At 37.2% G+C, this 24,057-nt stretch overlaps 1 protein-coding gene across 5 annotated transcripts in view; it reads left to right on the top strand.

Annotated features, from left to right (window-relative positions):
- The window catches only part of PRLR (prolactin receptor), a 157,252-nt gene that overhangs the window by 59,581 nt on the left and 73,614 nt on the right, over positions 1–24,057 (top strand). For 2 of the 5 annotated variants that reach the window (XM_021551884.4, XM_085567883.1), the window contains one exon: positions 1,948–6,514. The exons of the other annotated variants lie outside the window; for them this stretch is intronic. The gene's annotated coding sequence lies outside the window, so the exon portion shown is untranslated. The remainder of the gene's footprint in view (positions 1–1,947; positions 6,515–24,057) is intronic. 5 annotated transcript variants of the gene reach the window in all.

Below are 24,057 nucleotides of genomic sequence, written 5' to 3'. Positions count from 1 at the left end.
ATTCTTAATAATCATATAGCATGATTTTGAATAGCAATATATTTTTGGGACGGAGTATTTCTATTTCATAATGGTATTAATATACATACTGGAAAAAATTCTTACGGAAGAATTTTCTTTTAATATAGATACATCTCATAATTAAGTAGCAAGTCATTCTACTGCAGGGATGCTTATGATTAAACATCAGTCAGAGGTGCTGCCATCAGTGGCCATCAGTAGAATGGCATGTGATGTACATTAGGCCAAGTTCATATCTGAATGGAGTCATGGTCCTACCTCCTACATATTACATACTTTATTGATGTAACATACATGTCCTCATCTGTTAAAATTTCTGATTGATTTAGTGATCAAACAACTCAATGAGATTCTAGTATTTTTGCATTTGAAGAGCATAAAATACAAGAATACAAAGCAGTACACACACACTCTTACAGCTAATGCTCATAAGGCAGTCATGTAAATTAGAAATATGGTATTGTTTGTGTTTAGTGTCTTTTAAAAAGCTCTATCTGCCCTAAAAAATGAATGAGACCATTTCCTAGAATGTATTAAGAGATTAATCTGTTTGAGATATAAATAAGTAGGAGACAAGTCCTTTGAAAGCCTGTTTTTGCAACCACCTCTTCTTCTATTTGTACTTTCAGACAATGTGAGATTCTGTTGGACATACTGTGTTGATTAGATGTAGGGTTTTGTGGAAATGCATTCTGGTTCAGAAATGCAAATAGGCTTTCTGTAATGGTACAAATATCCAGTAAGAAATTACTTGTGTAGTGTAACTTCATATAGAGATCAGAGAAAGAAGAACATTTAAGCTCTGGAAAGGTCAGCTGGTTTCTCATTTAACTATCAATACTACCAATACCATGTTATTGGATAAATACTACTTTATGTTCATGGCATAACTGTTTTATCAGTTACATCCTGAGTTGTTAACTCAGTATTTATATCTATATATATATAATCAACAAAGCTGTTGTGATATAAAAATTAATTTGATAATAATTTAAGCAAAAAATTTTAGTTGAGAAGAATGTTATTCATTGTCCTTTCATGAATGTTCTTACAAGAAGAAAACGTATAAAACGTATTTCTAGAAAATAAATAGAGTTCATGGTTTTTTTTTCCTTCTCTGCATGTTTAAATTGATCTGTGAGAACTTTTGGCACAGAACTATGAGAAATAATACATTTAAATACAAGTGGAGGATGCAATCTGCATTTCTTCCACTATGATCCAATTTTGTTTTGATAATAACCATAATGGACTATGTTCCAGCTGCAAGAGAATGAGACACTCAGTGAAAGCATCCATGAAAGCTATGGGTTTGTTACAAATAGGCAATTAAAAGAAATAGGAACATTTCATTAATTTCTTTAGGAGGTAGTCAAGTAATCAAGCTTGGCTTAATGAAGGAGAAAGCTGTCACTTCATACAATGATCCCAGCCTAGAAAAGTTATCTGTATTAACAGATAAACTCAAATGAACATTCCAGCCTTGTTCAAAATAATTTTATAAGGCAAGGGATACAAGCCTGAATTAGCATATGATATATATATACAGTCTGTATATATACAGTCTGTATATTAATATATGGTCTATACTAAAAAAATGTATCAAAGTGTATTGTATATATATTGAACATCATAAGACAAAGATGATTCCTGAAGAGCAGCTCTCAGTGATGGCAGCTACATTTCTTATTTAAATTCTGGAGATGTGTTTATCATTTGATTTTGTTTCAAAACAAAAGAAAAAAATCTTATAAAAATAGCTTCTGTAAAACTAAACTGTTTGGTTAATTAATTTATTTATTAATTCTTTCAGGCCTTATAAAATTTTCAGTTTTCTTCAACACTGTTAGAGACCCAACACATAGTTGGGTCTCTGAATTGTCCCTCACCTTCTAGGAGACCCATTTTCTCTATTTACACCAACAGGGATCATGAGTTGCAGTGGCTGAAGACTCGAGCAAGTGTGGAGTATTTTTCACTAATTGATGGACAACTTTTATGCAAGATGTGTGCTCACTCCTGGTAGAAATTCTGCATGTCACACTCACATGACAGGCTCACCCAGAAAGTGCCAGATCCTTCAGGACCAAGTAGTCTCCCTTCCTTTGCTCCTGTCAGCCTCCACATTGCCACCATCAGTTGCACCTGAGGTGATGAGGTGATGGCTGAGGTGACAGTTGTGATCCTGAGGCTTGTCATGGCTGCCTGGCTCCTGCTTGCCAGTGTGGTCCATGCACATGGAGGTCACACCAACTGAGATCCCTGTGGGAGCATCCCACTGCGTGTTAATGCAAAGATCACCAGCTGGTCTGAGAGTAGAATGACCAGGGATTTCTGAAGCAAGTGGCAGTGTCGCACATCCCAAGAAAAGGAGTGCAATAATAAAGTACCCTAAGTGGAGACTGCTGTTGAGGGCTGGAGAAGGATTACAGACCTGGCTCCTGCAGTGGTTGTGTTTTTCTGCAAGAGGCACAAAGGATACATGAAGAAGACTCATAGACATTATGACTGGAAATGTGGTACATGTTAAGAACAGAAATTGAAAATATACCAGCATCAGTGCTTTGTGGCTATGACCAAAACTCCAGGAACAAGGAATATATTTTTGATAACATGAAATACATGCAGAGTGTTCTGGACTTGCTGGCCTAGGAGCAGTTCTGGGTAAACAAGAACCATCATTAGGCCTTTCTCAGATAGCATTGGCTGCAGCAGTGGCAAAAGGATGATCACCATTGTGCTAGGGACGTCCCGGTCCTCTGGGTTCCTAGCTGTATTTCTCGGGTGAGCTTTCTATGTGTTGAGAAGGCCAGGACTTTAGAGGCACACTGCTTGTCTGAGAGGAATTGAGCAGCCATGGCACCTGCCATGTCTTTTCTTGTATAACAGATGTCCTGAAAGTACATTTTGTCTTTAGAGAAAGACACATCAGATGGTTTTGGCAGCTGATCTTCAGAGGAGGTCATTGTTGAGAAAGCAGACAGCAGCAGAAAAAATATTGTTCCCTCTGTTGTTCCATAGCTTCTTATTTTGTTTCTTAGAGTATTTCTACATTTAAAAACAGAGGGTTGCTCTGTTTTCCTGTTTGATTTCCTCTGCTGCCCTTTTTTTTCCTTGAATTGCTGAGGGGGTGAGGAATGGCAGTGGCAAACTGCCACAACCCTTCAACAGTGACTCTCTAAGGAAGGCTGAGTTTTTGATAGGTAAGGGCTGTAGGAGAACTAAAAACAGACTGCAGTCTTCTCTCTGTACTCCTCTGAAGTAAATGCCCCTCACTACCTGGCATGCTCCTTTTCACATTTTTCCCATCTGTAAAGTTTTTTCCTGAAACCTTATTGATTTCTTTGACTGGTTCTTCCAAGTTTTATCGTCTTTCCTGCCTTTCTTCTGATCCTATGTGCTTCCTGGTCTGCCTAAATGTCAGAACTCTGATGGAGCTCCAATGCAGAATAACTTCAGGTTATTGCAGTTATACTGGTACAAATGTCATTACATTGAAAATGAAGTTAGGCCCTTGCACTCTTAATTTACTAAATCTTGCTTTTCTTAAATGACCTATAGGTGTTACGGACTTTTTTTTTTTAGAATTTAGTAGGTTATTTTAACAAATTCCAAGCCTACAAACTCTTCTTAATTAATCAATCTCTAGAAAAAAAAATTGCTATGCTTCTAGATTAGCCACAGAGGAATTTTCCTCTGTTGATGATTGAGCAACTTAAAATCCTAACTTAAACCAGATTTCTGAAATTGATACACCAGTAAATTGTATAAGATGGGATGAGTCAAGCTGATAATACCCTCAGAGACTGGCCAAGATCTATTCCAGAAGTAGTTGTGCTTTTTTTTACCCTTCTGAAAGTCTGCTTCAATTTTTCATGCCCCAGTGGTTAGTATCCTTTTACTGTCTGTTTTTATGTGTGCTCTGTTTCTACCTGCTCTTTTTGCTCCAGCATTGTTCATTAGCCTAAACTGCTATTGCACTTTTCCAGTGCTTACTCTCTTTCATATTTATAGACATACATTACCTTTATAGGGACAAGTAAGTGCCTGTTTCATTTTCTGTCTCAACATTTACTTTGTCACACTAACCCAGCCAAGTTCTGTCAGTCACCTTTTAATAGCTAGGCTTTACAGCCTTTACATCATCTGTGTGACCTTCCTTTTCTTCTGAGTAAACAAGAGATTTGAAAGACTGTTTTGAATGTAAGTGACCTGTCTTTTGTGCATGTGGGATTTTACTACTACCTTAAAATAGTCACCTTAATCCAGTGCTCCTAGGATCAGAGTTGCCTTTTCTTGGTAGTATTCCATCAGAGACTGAGTGTGCTTGTATTGACTTGCCTGACTGGCTAAAATATTGCTAGCAGTGTAGCCGCAGGGACACAATGTTCATTAAAAGCTGAAAAAGCTAATTCAAAATCATGGGGAAATATTTAAGAGCTATCTGCCTGCCTGCTGCCACAGTTACCAGGGCTGCATTACGTCAGCTGGCTATGACCTGGATAGCACAGGTATAAATGTCTTAAGTTATCGTTTTTACTGATCCCAGTGTTAGTACTTCACTATTACCCCTCATCTTTCACTACTAACCCATTAGTGTTTTACTTTTTGTTCCGTTTTCCCCATCATTCATATTCGAGGGCTATAAATCCTGTTTTGATTATAGGCAGAACTCTACATGCAGACCTTAACAATTTATCCTTCTCTTATAGAAATTTAGACAGTAATAGTAATACTGCTTCATTCATCTTCATTTTAAAAGTTCCTCCCTATACAAATCTTAGCTTTCTCATTCTCTCTTCCTTGTTTTGATCTGCTTGTGTTTAGCAGAGTCAAGCAGATGCAGAAAGAAGACAACTGCTACATAACTGGTTAAATATGTATTAGATTCTACTTTGTGTTCCTTTTCTTATTTTTAAGGTGATAACATCTGATCAAGCAACTATTCCCTGATTATCAGGAGCAATTTTATCCCTTTCAACTCAGGGAGTCACTGGTAGATTTTGCTCAGAGCTGGCTGAATGCTATGGGCATGTGATAAATTTCAGGGATACCATCAGCTGAATGTTTTCTGTCACCTATACATTCTGTTTCTAGCATTTGTTTGATCTCAGTAAGCCTGTTCAGAGGTTTACAAATAAGAAGGGAAAAAAAAAAGGAATTGTCTTCCAGTACCAGCTGAGCTTCCTATGCTGTCTGACCATGGAGTCAAATGGATAACACAGCACACATGATGGGAATGGTGCAAGTGAGGTGCAGTCTGACACTGATCTTCTGAGCAGCAGCTAGTGCTTAGCACAGCCAAACTCCACTCAAGGAGCACACCTGAAGTTTTATAATTTCTGTGTTGATAGGTCACAAGGCACATACTCCTGACCTGAAAACATTTTTCAAGGAACACAGATGTTTGACAAGACACTGTTCCTATGATTACCAATTGTTTTGAATAGTCTGCAGAATGTCCATTTGGTCACAAGACATGAGCAATTCTGACTTTGATTGGAGAGACTTGAAAGACATGAGCAATTCTGACTTTGATTGGAGAGACTTGACTCAAGTAACAACATAGCATCCACACCCCTGAAATCCCTTTTCACTATGAAAAAGAGACATCTTGATCAGTCTTCTTCTTTAAATGAATCTTCACTACACATACACGCATTTCATTTTATATTTGGTTCACTGGCTTGAATACAGAGAATATAAAAATATGTTTCAGTAAAAGCATTTATAAGAATATGTAAAAATGTTTTTAGTTAAGTAGAGCTAGATGACTACTGAATAATTATGTTAGTAAAATTCACAGCTTAATTGCATAATAGCTCTTAAAACTAAAAAAAAATACTTTTTTTCCTTCTGTTTAATCAGCTTTTTGATGTAAAGCCAACACCTTTCACTCTGTTGTAAAAAAACCAAATCTGCTATTCTAAAATATAAAACATTAACTACTGGTACACAAAAACCATTATGGAAGCAGTTTATGTTGAAGGGGTATTAGGTTTCCCTCAGAAAAAAAAAATCATGGGCAATAAGCATTCAAAAGGAATCATAACAAACTGTAGAGTATGTAGCTGATGCTCCCAATTATTCTTTTTCTGCTGCTGCATTCCTGCACTCCAGAGTACACTTCTCACCTTTACAGCCATCACACTACAGACATTGCTTGCACTAAAGAGAATCACTGTTTTGGCTGAAGCAAGGAACATAAGTGTTGCAAAACTGACTCCTCCTCTAATGGGGTGAGCATGTACAAGTACACAGAGTTGTATTTCTCCCAGAGCTGCCAGACTGAATATTTTGCAGTCAGAGCTCTAAAGCTTACAGGCTTTTTCTTTGTTTTTCTTTCTTTTCGGTCTTTCCCCCTCTTTCTTTCTGGATTTTTTCCTTCTTTAAATGTATGAGAAACACTTTGAAATGCTGGATTTTCAAGTCCTTTTTCAGGAAGCATTCATGAGCTGGCATGGGTCAACATACATTTCATTACCAGGCAAAAGTAAGTACTGCAGTTAAATCTGTTCCTACTGTATGTTTACCTTCCTGTAAAGGGTTTGGTGTTGTATGAAGGACAGAGTAGACTGTAGTTCTGTTAGCAGAAATTTAAAACTTACAGAAATAGGTAAAATCAGTTCAGCTTAATATAGTATAATAAATATCATATGGCTCACATTCTGTGAAAGGAAAAAAGAAATATTTTTATTTGTAAGTCAATGATCTCTCTTTTTAAATACTGATATAAGCTGTGGACACAGAAATGCCACTCCTTCTGTACGTTTTTTTTTTAAGTGACAGTTGGACTGTATTTATTATTTCAAAGCCTTTTTAATCCACTTGGTAGTACTAATCTCATAATATATCAATATATTATATAGATTTATATTTTATGTTTCCTAAATATACCTTTTTTTGTTATTCATTAATGAAAACATCCTCCTGGAACTCCTATAACTGCCATCATATCTTCCACCATCTGATGTTCCCTAGTAATAATGTTATTCTTCTGTGTTACACTCTCTTATGTCTGCACATATATTCACTAGTTATCAGATTCTGTTTTGTGTTATTATCTTCCGAATGTGTTGGTATTGGCATAGACTGGCACTGAAAGGCTGAAGAGAAATGGGTCTTAGAGAGAATGGAGAGAAAGGCTGGTAAATGAGCTGGCAAGTAGTAAAGAAAATGATGTGCTTTGATCCAAAGATCATCTCTTTAGCCAATTTTCCCTGTATTTTATTGAAACACCGTACCATCAACATCTGTAACATTTTCACTATTCTAACAGTCACCTGGGAATGCATTAATACCCTGGGAATGAATACAGTTTCCCTTGCTATGAGTTCCCTCTAGAGAGCGCAGCAGCCTGCCAGACAGTTGTGCGCATTCTGTGTCTGTGTTACCAGCGTAAGATTTCAGCTGCAGAAACGCTCTGCTGCAGCTATCAGTCTTTTCTTTTGAGACTTAGCTTGCTTTTGTCGAGCTGCACTAGGCACTCTCCCAAGGCAGGCAGATGGATTGCCCAGGCAAGTAATGCTTGCACGCCCGCGTAGGGAAAGCAGCCATTTACCACGTGCGCGTTTCGCAGCTCCAAGCATCCACAGCAAGTCTGCAGCGTGAACACTCGTCAGTCTCTGTGACAAAGTGCAGCCTAGTTAAAACCCTGCACAAGGACTAACGTAAATCCCCACAATGACTTCAAGCACACAGACCGTGGAGGGAAAAAAAAAGTGGAGAAATGAAGTTAGCATAAAGCCAGCAAGGAGCAAAAAAGACTGATAGGTAATCCTAGTATTTTGTTGCTGTTAAAATCAGTCTGGAAACCTGCCAGACTAAATTTTTATGTCAAAGGTGTGATGCTTTGAAAAGGAAGGTTTTCCAGTGAGGTTTTCACTGAGTTGAGTAGGATAAGTCAGTCTCAGAATTTTCATCTTTATTTTTCAGATGGGCATTAAAGTTTTTCAGCTATTTACGTTGTATTGTCATAATTTTTCAGTTATCAGAAACAGGGGACAAATGGGGCTTTTGAAAGATCTGGCCTTCATTTAGAGATTGTGGAAGTTTGACTTCCACACAATCCTTATGGCAAACGTGAAGCAAATGGAGTTCAGCCACTTCATTCAGCTGTATCACTATTTGAGTTGAAACCTCTATCCTCCCAGGTGGCTTTCTTCTCCAAAATCAGACACAAGTTAATTACGGACTCAAAGAACACTAGCCTGTCCCTACCACGCTTCCATTTGTTTTGTTTGAAACTAATATTCTGGTATTTCAAGACACTCAAATTTACAAATTTGCAAACTCTCTATGTTTTATATATTTACATACCCACCTGTACATGTCAATGCACTTCTTATTCTTCCGGCAGGTTTTTTCAGAGTTTTGTCGCAAACTGTTGCTATGTAATACCCTTCTTTCAAACTTTTCTATTCCTCCCAGAAAACCTTAGTTTTCTGTGGCTTCAGCACCACTTTTGTTTTCCATTTATTTCTTCAGTACAGCTGCCTTTCAGAGAGGTCACTTCACAAGGTAAGATCAAAGCGCACCTCAGACTATACCCTAAGTTTTTGGTTGTAGTCATAAATTGGACTAATCTAATGCTCTAACAACTTTGTTTACAAAGACTTTCTCACTGAACTTTTCCAGACTGTTCTCCTACAGTTTTAGGGGGATGCCTTGTTTGGTCTCTGCTCTTGTTTATCTGTGATTGCTATCAGATTTCTCCTTAGACTAGCTCTGAATTAAAAATCTTTTTTCAGTCTTCTGTGAGCCTGTACTTAGGCTGTATGGGTAGTTAGACTAAACTTAATTGATCAGTCTTGAGATTGATCTTCATTTTTTTTGAAGAGTTAGCCCACATTATTTTAATATAATTTATTAATTGGTCAGCTGTACCTATTCTGAAATCCTCACTCTTACCCAAAGTTATCATTGTGGATTAATTTAATTAAACATTATGAAGTCAAGGGTGCACAGTTTTTTACAAGCTAAATAATGAGAGAAGGAAGGTTTCTGTTGGACTTCCTACCTTTTATATTGCCTGGTGGCACTGAAGAGGTGATGACCTTGCTCTGAGACCTTGCTTTATTGATCATAGATACAGGTTGGTACTGGTTCTATTTAATATGAACTTAATATGAATTCTTCTAAAAACTTACTTGTTAAAAAACTTTCATATCCATCAGGCTATATTTGTAACCACATTTTAGCCCTAAAACTTTTTAACTTCCAGTAGAGCCACCGGTAATTGCCCTGCTTGCAGCATGTACCTGCCAAGTGCAGCTGTGGCTCTGCCTGACCCTTCCTGTACTGCAGGTACCCCACACCTAGAAGCAGCATATGACCAAGCAGGCAGTTATTCTTTTCTCCTGCTGCACTCTAAATTAGTGAATTAAAAATGAGAACGAATGAACATTCAGAATAAACGTTAAAATATCTCTGCCGTTCAGGATTGCATTTAGGTTGAGTCCTATTGCCGTTGTATATAATAGATTAGATTATCATTATGATCCCTCTAGATTTACAGATAATGATCTCTGAAAATATATCATTCAGCATACTTGTTACATCTGATACTATTAATCTTCCTTGTCTTAAGAAATTTTCTAATCTCCTGAATTTCAAACCCCTTACAACCTGAGGTAACCCAAGATCTTTGGCATGGTAATTCTTTTTCCAAATTCATTGTTCCCTCAGGGCAAAGTCATTCCATATTAACAGTGCTTTTAAATTGTCAGATTTCCACTTCTGGTGAACATGTGATACATAACACCCTGTGAGCAAGTATGTACTGGTCCATAAAAAGAGTCAATGAACTTGGCACTGATAATTTCTGAAAACTTTCAGTCCTCTAACTGGAGCAAGAACTATCAGGGGCAATCATTATATAAAAAACAGAGGATTTAGAATTCAACAACAGATCATCTGTTTGATTAATATTTTAACATTTTGGATGCTGCTGTGTAGTGTGACCCTTCCTTCTTGGACAAAAGAGGACATGGTCTTTGGAAAAGCAGAGATAACTTGTAGCCAAATCTACATCTGCTCCCAGCCTCTTTCAAAAATTGGATTGCTGCTGTTGCTCTTTCTTCACCCCGAAACATTAGCTGGTAAATCATGAGAGTTCAACAAAGCCACTCCAAAAAGAGTACGTTTTCTTCTAAAAGATTCTTTTTACTTAATCATAATGCAAAGAGAAAATAAAGAACAATTCACTTCAGTGATTACAGGGCAAATTCTACCTACCTTATGAAAGGTAGGTGAATCACGATCTTGTGAATATAGAATAAAAATGGCAAAAAATAGAAGGTATGTATTTTAAGTTAAGAATAACGATTAATCTTTAAAACATTAATATATAAATTGTATATTTATTTAAATTGAAGCCATAACTAAACAATCTTGTTTAATTAAACAGGTTCAGTGGTAAAGTTTGAAGCTAGAATCTTCATGTGGCCCCTTTATTTTAAGTAACAATATAAAGGATGTTTTTTTGTCTAGATAAGGTAATTGGGTACGATCATACTATTTCATCCTAATATAAGAAAGAAAAAATAGTTTCCTGTGTCTTCTAATCTTCTCTTCAGGAAAAGCCCTACTTCACGTGCCTTGTGTCATCTCTAATCATCATCTGCTTTACCTAAGTAATACCAAATTACCGCAAACTCCCTGTAATTATTACTTATGTATGTTAAAATGTAAGTAAGTACAAGTACTTATAAGTAAGTTTTCTCCCTCTATATATGTTATGAATGAGGTCTTATATGTCTAATTTAATAAACCACAAAATTAAGATTTAGCAGCAATTTTAATTGAGCAGCAATTTTATATAAAATAATACAATCAAATATAATCAAGCAAATACAGAAAGAAATCTGGCAGTGGTTCAGATAAAAGCATAAGCAAAACCGATTGATCGGGGTATGGGGAGGATTTTTCTCACCCTGTCTCCTGTACAAGAAACAAATATATATTAGTTGTATGCTAATATATATTCATCCATATTTTCCATAAATCTCCTCTTATTTTCAGTTCTTGAAATCTACATCCCTGTCCTGCATAGTGCATGCTCCACCTGCTGCTAAGGGGTCTTCTTGTCTTTTCGGTGGTCGCTTCCAGCCAAGGCTTCTCATCATCATCACTGTCCTTTGAACAACCCCACAGGCTGCACATGCACCCCAAGTCTTGTGTTATAGCAGCCAGCATTATATTCCAAAAATAAACCTTATTATTTCATAGATACCTAGAATCATCCCAGTTTTGTCCATTTTAAGGCCAATTCTTTAATTATCCCAAAGCCTATTCTGTTTTGGGATTTTACTTATCTCAAACTACATTCTATATGAGTTACATGAGTTACATAGCCTTCTCTATTACATTTTAACAAATATTTTCTAAAATACCTATATAGTTACAATTGTATTGTGATTGTGTAATTGTATACAATAGTTACAAACTAATCTTATTCATTTATCATCATTTCTCCCATTTTCTCTTTTGATCATATTGATTGGTGCTTTTCATTAAAAGACTGAATCTTGGTATCTTCCGCATCCTCAAAAATCCAGTTTTTCTCATTTGTTTCTCTTTTTGATAAATGTGATATATGGTATTTTTATTTGCATAATGCAGGAGATAACATATGGTATAGGCAGCAATTCCATTAATGAGTTCAGCTAGCATAAACTACTAGACTTCCCTAAAGAAGCTGTTGGTACTTTTGATTAACACTTTTCCATTGTTACCTATTGTGAGACAGCATTTTGATGCATCATGTTTTTCACAAACTCTTCTTCTGTTTTAGATAGTCTAAAACTAATCTATTTTGATATATTGCTGGTAGCATGTGTGTGTTTTGTTGAGTTCCTGATTTGTTTAAAATAATTTCTACTCCCACTTGCAGTTTTATCAGTCAATTTAAAAGATAGTTCGGAGTTCTACATTCTCAGGTTCTGTTTTGATCCCAAGTAGTCAGATCATAGAAGTCTATGGTCCTTTCTATGGGCTATTTAATTTTGCTCTGTTTATAGCTGCCCCTTATCAAAAGGTTTAGGTTTGTCTTGTTATTGTTCATGGCTTTATCAAGAGGGGCATCCTCAAGCAGATTTCCCTTGGACCATGGCAGGGTGAAGAAGGAGGGTTGGATAACCCCTAAAATGCACGTTCCCTTCCACCTCTGGGGTAACTTACTATACACTCACTGTTCACAAATCCAGTATATCCTATCAGGGCCTTCTACGTTCTAGTTATATTGTCTGGTTGATTTGAATAGGGTTCTACATTTTCTATAGAGTGGTAAGTGTTAACTCTAGAACTATTATACCAGCATAGATTAATTTGATTGTCTCACTTGTAATAATTTCTCTTTGTTATTCTCCAATACCCATTGGTTTTATTTGGCCACCAGGTCTTACTTTTATTATCTTAATTTACAATTAATGTAGATTTACAGGGGATATGTCCCACCTCTTTGATATAGTTCTTTCCTTCTCAAGTTATGCAAACTGACCTAACTACTTGGTGACTTAAAGTCTACTTGTTAGACCGTTTTATTTTCTCAGAAATTTGGGTGTGATTCCCTTTTAAAAAGTGTTCTGGAGCTAGACCTTCACCACTCCATGGCTATCTTTCAGCTATTTTCATTCCCCCACAAATTTAACATCTTGCTAAGCCTAACTTGGTTTTGATTTTTTTTGCATTAAGTCTACAAAAATATTTCTGCCTGAGGTTGGCAAACCCCAGTTGCTATCTTGCTGCTTTAATTGATTATTTTACACTCTCTGATTTTTTTCCTTTATTCTTACCCTGATGATTTTGTTCTGAATCTCCCCACTCCTCTTTTTGGGAAACAAAGGAATTCTCCTTCTGTGGGGCAGTCTGGGCTAAAAGGCATCCATTCGCCTAATCCTAGATTAACTCCCACTCAATAGACTCAGCCATTTCTATGGGAAATTTCTAAACTTCTATCGTTATAACATTCAGCATCAACAGTATGATGTACTGAGAAAACAGTTATCAGATTGTGGCCATCCCATATGAGTTGGTAGCATTTATTACAAGGGTTGCTAGATGCAAAGGGTATCATGATCCATGTTAGGAGCAGGTATCTCAGGAGTTTTGACTCTCTACCTCTCTCAAGGCCCCTTGGGTTGCAGCCAAGGGCCAAGATAGTAGTCTTCTCAGTAGCAGAGTCTATCTCATGGAACCTCATTGCCGATACCATTTCTGTTGAGCCAATCTCTGCTCTTACCCCTTGGATACAATGATTATAGCACAGGATACTATTTCTGTGTAGCCCACCTGGGTGCAATGATGATGGCACAAGATACTTACAGTCTCGAGGCACTGTCCTATCCCTTTCCCTGGGTTAATTGACAGTTACTTTCTTACTAAGTAAAAGGGCCTCTGGAGATGTGCCTACTACAGGTAATGTTTTAATACTCTTTTCTATAAGACAAATACTTAAAAAAATTAGTTAAGCAATAGTAAAAAAAAATTGTTATAAAATCTAATTTATTGGTTGCTTTCTCCTCTGACTTCAGGGATAATTACTCAATCATCTTTGCCACTAATAAACACATTTGTGATGCTAACCTGCACCAGGAACAAATCTGTGGTGTGGCACATAGATTTCCTCCCCACAACAGCTGTCGGTGATAACATAGTTATCTATTATAGAATGTCTCACTTGCTCTCTTGCCTGTTCATAGCATATTACAACTAAAACTTGTTGGTCTTTGTCTTCTATTAATTGAACTGCTGCATTAAAGGTTCTATCTCTATTACTTAAAGGTGTTCCTAGAAAATCACTAAAAAAGCATGCTATTTTAAGCTGGTCACATAAGCGATTTAAGCAAGTTAAACAAGGCAGTTGATTTTCCCCTTCTTCTATTTTGGTTACTTTCTACTATGCGTTAACCGGTACAGACAATACAAACCCACAGATGACAACCTAGGTTGTGCCCATCACATGTCCAGTGGTTGATTTCTTTCTGGACCTCTGTTGCTAGCATTGGTCTCTGATCCCAGTGTCTCAAGAGATGATGAATTCATTATTCGCAATGTTGTTCAGCTTCTGAACGCAACAGGATTACTCACCCCAGTAATTCTAAAATTGATGGCAAGCTGGTGTTTGAGCAAAGGTTAAAATTTAATTTACAAAATTTCCAAGTTGTGGTACAGGAATTGGTGGTTTGTTATCTTACAAGGGTATGCTTTTCATCTATAGTTCGTACGTTCCAATTGAGCTCGCTATTGTATGATTTATCAGTGTGTTTATGCACTGGACACAACTCTGATGGTGGATATCCCCTGTGACAATTTTAATACCACCTCTCCTTACAATAGTTACATTCAATGCTTACAATTAGTAGTTTATATAAAAATATCTGGTTGACATAAAATATACTTTTTAGCTAGCCTTCGGTACGCATTGCACATTTTCCCTTTGTCACAACACAATTACTTCGACAAACAAAACAAATAACACATATTAAACACTCACACATTTTGTTTGGCCAAACTACATAAAACACATTTATTACTATAAAAATTTTTACCCCTAATTATTTTATTTTATCATTTCAAGTTCTAATCTAAATCTTGGAATAATATGCTTCAACAAAATTTTGGCAACTATTTGATCTGTAGCCTGAGCTGCAGGGAATGCTTCTACTGAGTCAATTAATAACTAATAGATATTTCCACCTGCCCACTCTGGGTAATTCAATAAAATCACTCTGGATCCTTTTAAATGGCCTGTATGCTATATGGTTGCCCCCAGAGGTATGACTTCTCAACACCTTTTTGTTCACTTTTTAACATGTAAGACACCCCTGAGTAATTTGTTTTCTGACTTCAAATATTCTTATATACTTGTAAAATTTTAAAAAATGATCACAAAGTGCTTTTGTTTCTCAGTGAGTCTGTCAGTGTCTGTCTGACTAAGGGTTTTAGTCCTCCAATTAGGGAGAATCTATTTCCCTCCCCTTTCAGAGTTTCCCCTGATTTCTGTATGGCTGCTAACTCTGCTAAGGAAAAGTATGGTGTTTTATTCTGTGTTTCTGCTTTCTAAAAAGTCATAAAGAGCCACTGCTGTTTTCCCTCAAGGCAGCTTTTTACTTTATTGTTAGCCAATCAAGGGAGGTTATCAAGATAGCTTAATATTTTACTATTGTTTTAACTGTTTGTACAACTCATTCAGTTCCTCTAATTCTTTCCCTGTGATCTTTTTTATATCCTTTTTTGTTTCTTTTTGTTTTTCATCTATTTTCTCCCTTAATGCAATTCCTCTTATATTTATACTTGGATTGTTTCTATTTTCAGCTTTCTTGAAGAAAAAAAAAAATTCATATTGAGGACAAATTTGATTGCTGTAAGGATAAGGAGCTCATTTATTGAATTGTAAATTTTTCTTTAACCAGTACAGTTTTCTATTTTTAACACACACATCTATGAAGCTGCTGAAAGCATAACAGGCAGCATTAACATATGGATGTGCCACTAACACAGGTTTCATCTTGTTCCTGATCCCACATAGGGTGATTTTTTTTGTCACAGGGATCACAGTTATTTGAACTTTTTTTTGCATAGATTATTTTCTCATTGTTTACTCCTACACTGCTTGTTTTTTCATCACTTGTTTCTGCATTGGTTGTTCCTGCATTGCGTCCTATTTCTTGAACTTTGTCCCATGCAGTTTTATGGTTTTGGCCAGTTGCCAAGGGTATCACAATAAGCATAGCAAAAATAACCAATCCCTGGTGTATTAATCTTTCTCCTTGAGTGTTTATAAGTCCTTTATCTTTCTAAATTTTTCTAGAAGTGTGTACTACTCCAAAAGTGTATTTCAAGTCTGTGTAAATAGTCCCTTCCTGGTCCTTTAATAGCAACACAAAATAATGCAAGCCTAGGACAGGCTAAGGGGACCAGATTCCTTTTCTACAAGTTTTTCTCCACTAGTTATAGCATTTCCAGATTTTCTTGTCCTATCTACCACTCGAGATGATCCTTCTGTAAATAATTTTTCTCCAGTTTGTAAGTCCTCTTAAATCTGGACGTATTTTTGTTTGTAGCTCTATGACCTCTGTGCAGTCATGTATTAATTCTTCCCCTGGGACTCTGTAAAGAGGGCGTTGTATATTTGTTATTCTCAGCTCGTATTCAGGGGAAGATATTTCAACTATAATGGACTGAATATTTAATTCTCCTATTTCACCAGAATACCATATGGTGTCACTAATCTCCAGATTATAAATTTTCTTTAATGGGGGGATTGTCCTAATTCCTAGGGCTATTATTAAATCCCTTTTTAATAAATTATTTCTTAACAAATTATTTCTGGTAATAACAATAAGTTATTTACCCCAAAAATGTCATCTGATTCAACCTACACATTTTTAATCACGGGGACTTTGAATGGTTCTCCCCCAACTCCCAATTACTGGGAGCATTCCTGAATTCATTTGCATCCTTGGGGTAACTTTCGTATGGTAGTCCTAGAGGCTCCTGTATCTACTAAAAATATTATTTCTTTATTGCAAGGACCAAATCTTAATTTTATCAAGGGCTGTTTTGGTGTTTCAGTCCTTTTTATTAAATAGAACCCCTGACACCCCTACTCCTCCTGAAACCTCTTTTTTATCTTGCTTCCTTTTCCTGCAAAATTTTCACAGGTGTCCCTTCTCATGGCAATAGAAACAGGTGGGTCTCGAGTCATTAGGGTTAGAATTTAGATTACCCTGATGTCTCAATGCTTTTGTGGATCCTTCAGTGTTAATACCCTTCTGTGTTTTTTCATTGTTTTAAAAATTTCTCTCTCTACTCTTTTCCCTTCCTCTGTGCTTGACCCTCATACACATATCTTTGCACACGAACAGTTCCTGCACTACAACTTTTTGTGCAACTTTTTTTCTACAACTTTTTGTAGTTCTTGCTCTAAATTTTCCAAGTCATCTAATATGTCCATTATATGTCCACAAGATCTAGTATTGGGGTTAATTTCTAAAAGCTAATGCAAACCTCTTAAAAAAATGTTGCAACAATTAAAACTTCAATACATCCCCAGGGGACTATCCCACAGAATTGCTGCCCCCTCATTCAGAAACCTCCTTGTTTCTGACTAACTCTGCAAGCCTCCCTGCTGAGCACTCACTCTTAGGTACAAGATGCCACTCGCTCTTGCCGTAGGTTTTGGGGGTTTTTTTGGCAGGTAAATAACTAGGAGTTCCTTGTACCTGAGAAATCCTCACTCACTCCTCATTCATGGTCTAATCACCTGTAATACTGCCTCATCTCTTGTCAGCCACTTGCTCCCGCCTAATTCCACTTATCCTAATATGCTCCCGCCTCTCACTCTTTCTTGGTTCAGCCTTCACAATCCTCCTTTCTCACTTTGCAAGCCTTTTTTATTACTTTTGGTAATATTAAGCCACACTCACTCACTTACCTTTTAAATATGCATGGCACAGCTGGGTCAGCACATCCACTCACCCCCTCACAGGAATTATGATGCCTAGTCAAAACACTTAACACAACAAAAAAATCACCTCCCTTCTTAGCCAGAAGAGCCCCTTGGGGGACTGCAGAATCGCAACCCTCAGAGGTTCACACTCACTTTGTGACTAGGTCACATCTCAAACACTCACACAAACATAAAAACACCTATTCTTAGCTGGCCAAGTCCCACGCAGGACTGCGACTACCACAGTGTGAGGTCATGTCATAAGTGTGCCTACACAAACACTAATGCAAACACACACCTGCCTTCACCCCACCTCATGATACTCACAGTCTCCTTTCTCATGGGGATCTTCGTGCACAAAGAAGTTTTATGGATGCTCTCACCTTTAGCTGGCACTCTTAAGAGAACCTTTATGCGCACTTCCTATTGCTAGCTCCTTTTGCTTATGCTTTATTGTAATTGGAACTCTTTCTCCAAGGAAGTCAGGTCTAACCTTGGGACTGCCTAAAAACTGGTGTAGAGCTGGTCCTTCTGCAGGGCTGGAGTTCCCAGGTTTTGACACCAAATTGTTATGAATGAGATCTTATATGTCTAATTTAATGAACCACAAAATTAAGATTTAGCAGCAGTTTTAATTTTTTTATTTTATTTTATATAAAATAATACAATCAAATATAATCAAGCAGATACAGAAAGAAATCTGGCAGTGGTTCAGATAAAAGCATAAGCAAAACCAATTGATCAGGGTATGGGGAGGATTTTTCTCACCCTGCCTCCCGTACAAGAAACAAAGGAATCCAAACACAGCTTTTATGCTGTATGCTAATATATATTCATCAATATTTTCCATAAATCTCCTCTTATTTTCAGTTCTTGAAATCTACGTCCCTATCCTGCATAGTGCATGCTCCACCTGCTGCTAAGGGGTCTTCTTGTCTTTTCGGTGGTCGCTTCCAGCCAAGGCTTCTCATCATCATCACTGTCCTTTGAACAACCCCACAGGCTGCACATGCACCCCAAGTCTTATAGCAGCCAGCATTATATTCCAAAAATAAACCTTATTATTTCATAGATACCTAGAATCATCCCAGTTTTGTCCATTTTAAGGCCAATTCTTTAATTATCCCAAGGCCTATTCTGTTTTGGGATTTTACTTATCTCAAACTATGTCCTGTATCCTATCCTCTCATGAACATCTGAGAACATCTGTTTCATGACACTAATTGCATATCCTTTTCATCTATTACTTTTTAACAAATATTTTCTAAAATATCGATATTGTTACAATTGTTACCACAAATCATATTCATTCATCACATATACAACACTATATTATATAACAGTATATTATGATATACTGTTTCCTAGTTATTTTATGTCTAGCACTTCTCTTCATTCCTTGTTTGAGTGGCAGCAGTGTAGATTTCTGTTGTGATTTACACAAATGAGGAGAGGAATAGATAAGGCTACAACCAAGGGAGATGTCATTTGTCTCAATTAACTAACTACTTTGGTGCCGGGTGGTGCAGACACCATTGCTCCAACCTGGGCTGGAGAACCTGACCTTTAAAACTCCCATGGCCGCTGAACCAAAGGCCCTTCCCATCATTCCAGCCACACAGCCCCCTTAGAGTAGAATTGTATCAGATCCATGAAGCCTTGGAAGTCCTCCCTTTGTCCACAGAAGTCACCAATTTGTCACGATTCTAGCCCTACCCCATGTGATGTCTGAACTCCCCATTCTTGCTGAAAATTTTGTCTTTTTCTTTGCCACAGAAGTATGTCAAAGGCACTCAGATATACACACCTATGTGCATTTTTGTGTCTTACAACGACACAGGTGAAAGTGTATGAAGTGTATAAATGTATGTTCATACATAGTTATACTTTTATACTATACAAAGATCTTATTTATAAAGAGTGTGTATGAAAATGTTTAGTAAGAGATAATGAAATCAAGTGAAAATTTAATGTTAGTAGAAAGAAAGTAAAATAAAAGGAAAGTATAGTTAAATGTTGTGGGAGTATGCCAGAGGGAGTGGGGGGACATGACAAGATCTGTATGTGCATTGGGCAGAGGGGAGCCTGTGAAGCTGGCCAGAGGGCTGCCACCCAGCCCCTGGTAATCCAAACAACAGACCAGACCTGTGAATCTGACCAAGAGGCCCTCCTCTTCTACCTTCAAACCAACCAGGCCACCTCGGGCCTGTCCTGCAGCTTTCTCCTATTCTAGAAAATATACTTAATATTGCTTACTAAAATTGAAGGTCAGAAGGAAAAAGAATAACTTCACTGGGACATGTTTTTCGGGACACCTACATCCCAAAATGTTTTCCTAAAAGACCATGTGCATTTGACAGAAGATGGTTGGGCTGGGATTATGAAAACAGAATTTAATGTAAGGGGAGGTGAGGCAACTCTTGTCCACATCTCAGTGTTCTAACATATACTTGTAATACCATGACAGGGATTATGCCCCATGTATTCCCTTATCCATATGTTGATGTGGAGTTCATAGCACTTTCTGAAAATACAATCTTGGCTGAATACACAAAAGACACAATTTTTCTGTTAATTGTTTTTATTCCTGCTTAGAACCACAGGATTAAAAAAGATAAAACAGCCAAAAAACCCAGCTTTGAAAGAAAGGAAATGGTGACAATAGGCGACAGGTCACGATCACCCGAGAGATCAATTAATAAAAAAGTTCTATTGAGCATGACTTATATGTTGCCTAATTTGTTTTTCTGTGTGTATGTAGTAGCAGCAGCATGTTGATAGACTGCAGCATCTGTTGAAAGACTGATGTTGTCTTATTTTCTTACACTTATTTTCTGTGTTCCCAGAGAACTGGGAAGCTTTGAGAGTTTAAGGCCCTTTTCTGAAACAAACAATAATGTTACCTGAACATAAAACAGGTGGTCTCATGCCATGTAAATCAAGGCTCACAATATACATATGTCTGTGGAAAAAGTCCTTTAGAAGTAACAGGTATTTGCTGGCTATTCTAAGCACAATAATAACAGCATTAAGCTTGTTTTAATGGTGGTGAACATATTATCCAAGTGTGTCTGAAAGGCAGAATGGGTTCTCAAGGAGCTGAAGCTTTTAAAACCATTTTTCCTGCCTCAGTAATTTCAGACCAAGGAGAGAATGGATGTTCTTAAATGAGCCTTCACACAAGCTGCAAAATTAAAATAATTTTCACATTTTTGTTATTAATAACAAAGCTGATGTTTCTGTCACACATTGCTTAAACATGGTGCTCAAAACCTAGACATGGGGATGCTTTAGAGTGCACAGTAACCATTTGCTACATTGGTGTGTTATTGGAGTTTATAATAAAGGACTATAACCACAGCTTCTTCATTACTTTGCCAGAGTCAGGAGTGTGTGAAACATCCAAGCTGTGCAAGGAATTGGAAAACCATGTCTGGTAATTGGTGTAAAATCAGAGTAAATATATCTCCACTCAGAAAAGAAGGCCATGAGGATGTTTAGGAGAAAAGAAAGATTTGACAGTGGTTATGAACAGATGTTCACAGGTATTAGTTGAAACTGTGAGAAAGGGTCAGATGTATTGTTTAATAGACTACAGTCACCAAGGTGTCAAGGGACATTCTATTCTAAAGAGCTTTAAAAAGCAAACACTACTGAGTACAAAATTTAAAAGTTTCTAGCAGTAAAAAGATGAGGGAAGAATCAGCTATTTGTAAAGAGGTGTTGCTTGCCCTAGAAATTTAACAGCTGGTTAAAAGCCTCTCCAGTCCATGATGTTTAGCAATTGGAGCCAGAATGGGACAAAAAGAAGGATGGTAAACCACAGTTTTCATGTCATGCTCCCCAACAAACCTTACACCAAAATATCCCCACAAAACACCAATTTGAACTTTACCAAACAGCTATTCAAAGCCTCTGGAAGCCATCAGGCCAGTGGGAGGTGAGGTTAGCCGAAATACAATACCCAGACAGCTGGAATAATATTAATAGTGCTGCTGGGTAAGACATGGCATTATTCTTTGCAGCAAGTCCATTATTCATCCATATGCATATTGCTGGAGTGTATAAACACTAGCTTCAACAACAGAGCTTTAACTGTTGACCAGCCATGGATCTGGTCTTCAGTCCTGCAATTAGGAAAGCAAAGCTTAAAATGGATGAAAATTCTTGTATTTGTCACACAGCCAGGAAGCTAGCATGGATTTTGGAAACTTCTCCTGGGTTTGCCAGTGACAGTTTCCCTTTTCATTGACATGCCTGGAAGGTTTTGATCTCCATCTACCTCTACATAAAACACTGTTGAATACCAGATAGTTTGAGATTTATTAGTCCATTCTTATGGTGAATTCTGGAAAATGGTAATAGGAATGAGCTCATTGCATCAACACAGTACAAGCTGCATTATGTGCCAGTAAATCAACCTCATATTGATAGAGGAAGTACTGAAATAAATAAAAGCAAGCATGTCTTATTTCACAGTGGAAAGGAGGTTGTGAATTTTATCTGATGATGTAGAAGGTTCTGGTTTTAACAAAGCCAGCATAGTAGTAAAGAATAAGTAGTAAAGGGAGTAACAAAATTATTGAAAGGACCCCTCCTTGAACATAATTATTAAACATCCCAAGTGGACTAGAAACTTTATTCTACAGCTTCTTTACAAAAGCTGTATAATTTTTCTCAAGAGGTTTGGGAATTATTGAGCCACATGTTAAAAGCATGGCTAAAAACATGGCTGGAGATGTGATCAGATATGTCTCCCAAGCAGCTGTGGCCAAGTTGAAATCTGACAAAGCAGGAGGTCTCTAGGGTTGTTGAGAGACATGTCACAGCCCTGAAGGGCTGTCCTTTCTCAAACCTTTTAAAGGAAAAGGGTAGGTAGTGTTCTGGTATTCCAGCCACGAGGACAAGTAAAAGAATAGTAAACTCTACTGAACACTAGAAAAAAAAAAACAAGAAATAGAGAGGAAGATGGCCCATTCTACCACTAGAAAAGGAGATATATTTTAACAAGGCTACTTTTTGTTCATGGCTGCTCTGAATAATGTACTAAACCCATGCTAGATTTGTCTGAAATTGCCCCAGAGCAAGCAGCATCCCAAAGAGCTTGTTCCTTGAGATGCCATTACTGTCAGCTGTAACATAATTTGCCCCCTGGGCTAGAGTGGGAAAATTTGTGTAGGTCTGAACAACTGTGCTGGATCTTCGCTGCAAAACTGTTGAAAAGTGAGCCTGATGAATTATGTGTTGAGCACTTTTGGCCATGGATGATAGGTTAGGAGACACCTTGAATTTATAAATCCAGTCTGCTTTGTAAAGTTTAGGTGACCTCAAAGCTGCCTTCAGGAGTTCATATTTTGTCTGAACAGGACCCATGTTTATTGCTGCATCTATGTTCAGGGGAGGCCTTTGGGTAAGTGTAATTGCCTGCCCTTGTTATTCTCACACTGGGTAATTTAGGTTTGTTTCAGAAATTTCATCACATCTATCATTTAACCAATGGATTTTCTCTTTTGAGGAAACCCATTGCAAACTCTTCTTAATGCTCCTGCATCTATTCCTGTAAAGTTGAATTTCTGTTCTGGTTTTCCATTTTAGTAGGTAGCATTGTCTGTATTTTGCAGCACAGCACAGAATCCAAAGGCCGACCAAGTAACACTGTACAGTAATGTTGTTGGGGTTTCATGAATCCTGTTAACGTGTGGTTGTGTATGTGTTTTTTCTTCTTTTTTTTTTTTTTCTATTCACATTTAAACTTTATTATTGATACCTCTGATTAAGCAATTTATAGATCTGGAGAATGTGACATATGAGAAAATTAATCAAGATTGCTGTATCTAAATATTAAGATAATATATCTTTAAAGTGTTCAAAGCAGTCTCTGAGCTCTGCAGAGAGAGACAGAAGCAGTCTGTTGTTCTGTTGCTTTTAGGCTGCAAAAGAAGTACTTGGATTAAGTTGTAGCATGCAAGATATAGAATAGATATTAAGAACATTTTATTAATATAAATATTCTATCAGTAGTCTACATTGCCTAAGGAGGTTTCAAAATTCCCCTAATTGGGTAGATTAAGGAAATCTAAGGAATTATATTAGCATTGTTGATCCCTCCTTGATGCTCTTGGGGTCACGATGACCTCTTGAAACCTCTTCTAGTCTGAATTACTGAGATTTTATGAGATTGTTAGATTTCACATTCTTTGAAGAGGGAAATATATCTTTGATGTTTGTACTGTGCCCAGCAAAGCAATTAGATTTAGAGACTCTGGTCATAGAAACTGTACAGTAATAATGATATCTAAGTAGCATGTTGTGTGGAAATACTGTAAAACTGTAAAACTGTAATTTCCTGTGCTATCAGTGATGTGGTGGGTTGACCTTGGCTGGCTGACAGGTGCCCATGTAAGCCATGCTGTCAATCCCCTCCTCATCTGGGTAGGGGAGAGAAAATCATAGTAGGCTCATGGGTCAAGATGCGAACAGGGAGAGAATCATTCATCAGCTACCATCACAGGTAGTTTGGGTAAATTAATTTATTGCTTAAAAGCATGAGAGTAGAAAAATGAGAATAATAGTAAGAAAACAAT

The sequence above is a fragment of the Lonchura striata genome, chromosome Z (genome assembly GCF_050655825.1).
Source record: "Lonchura striata isolate lonStrDom1 chromosome Z, ASM5065582v1, whole genome shotgun sequence".
NCBI classification, from domain to species: domain Eukaryota; kingdom Metazoa; phylum Chordata; class Aves; order Passeriformes; family Estrildidae; genus Lonchura; species Lonchura striata.
This window is presented reverse-complemented; position numbering and strand designations above follow the sequence as displayed.